Genomic DNA, 1,246 nt, shown 5'->3' on the forward strand with positions numbered 1-1,246 from the left:
ATATATATAGTTATGTTTGCATGTACGTATGTATATATGTATGTAGGGATTAATGTATATTTGTATATATGCAAGGATGCGCTTGTGTGTGTGTGTGTTTAGATGTGTTTCGCAAATGCAATCGTTTAAGTGTGTGTAAACACTTATTAGCTAACAACTGGAATATCAACTTCATCTATTGACATTTCTGTCGCTCGTTTTCTATTTTTCAATGACAGCCCCAATCTTGACAAAGTGTCCACTTGTTTTGTTTGTTGTTATTATTGTTGTTGTTGATGTTGGTGCTGTTGTTGTTGTTGTCGTTTATTATGTATGTTTGTTTTGTATTGCTTTGCTTTGTTTTACTTCCATGGGTCCTGTTTACGTATTTTGGTCTGTGATATGATATTTTGCAAAGACCTATCTATCTTACCAAGATTCTCTGAATCAACATATATTGGATAAAGATCGGATGAAGATCTTTCCCGAATCATACAGACACATAGTGCCGGATTCCCGGTCTCCGTGGCGTGTAGATCTCCCCACCGGGAAGGGACGCCAGTCTCTCGCAGGATAACTCACTTTTACCAGCTGAATGGATTAAAGCAACGTGAAATGAAGTGTTTTGCTCAAGATTACAACTTGTTACCCAGTCCAGGAATCAAAACTACAATCTTACGTTCATGAGTCCAACGCCCTAACCACTAAGCCACGCGCCTCCGCATATCAATATATATATATATCACCTGTAACCAGAAACTATTATTAATTATCTATTTTTGTTTATATTTTTATACTTTCTCTATTTTGTTGCCAAGACAACGCTTAGGGAAACAAACCTAAGGTACGGCATGAATATATAAATATTCACAGATGGAAGTTAAGACCGGAGTTGATTGAACCAAATGAAGTGTTTCGCTGTTTTATTATTAATAATTTTTTTTGTCGAACTTGGTAAGTTAAACTCGGTTGGGAATTGAACTCACACTCAAATAACTAAATGAAATAGTCCATTGCATTACTTCCTGCTTTCTAACGATTCTACCAAATAAAAACAAAACTGCTATAATAATAATAATAATAATAATAATAATAATAATAATAATAATAATAATAATAATAATAATAATAATAATAATGATATTTATTGTAAAGAGATATTAATTTTCCATATATATATCTCACAAGATACGTATATGTGTGTGTGAGTGTGTATACACACATGTTTGTATATATATATATAATGTAAAGATATATATATATATAT

The 1,246-nt window shown here is 32.1% G+C and overlaps 1 long non-coding RNA gene across 1 annotated transcript in view; it reads right to left on the reverse strand.

The window, feature by feature from the left end:
- LOC128248605 (uncharacterized) overlaps positions 1 to 1,246 on the reverse strand; it is a 59,447-nt gene that overhangs the window by 43,786 nt on the left and 14,415 nt on the right. The gene's annotated exons all lie outside the window — the stretch shown is intronic.

The sequence above is a fragment of the Octopus bimaculoides genome, chromosome 8 (genome assembly GCF_001194135.2).
Source record: "Octopus bimaculoides isolate UCB-OBI-ISO-001 chromosome 8, ASM119413v2, whole genome shotgun sequence".
Classification (NCBI taxonomy): Eukaryota; Metazoa; Mollusca; class Cephalopoda; order Octopoda; family Octopodidae; genus Octopus; species Octopus bimaculoides.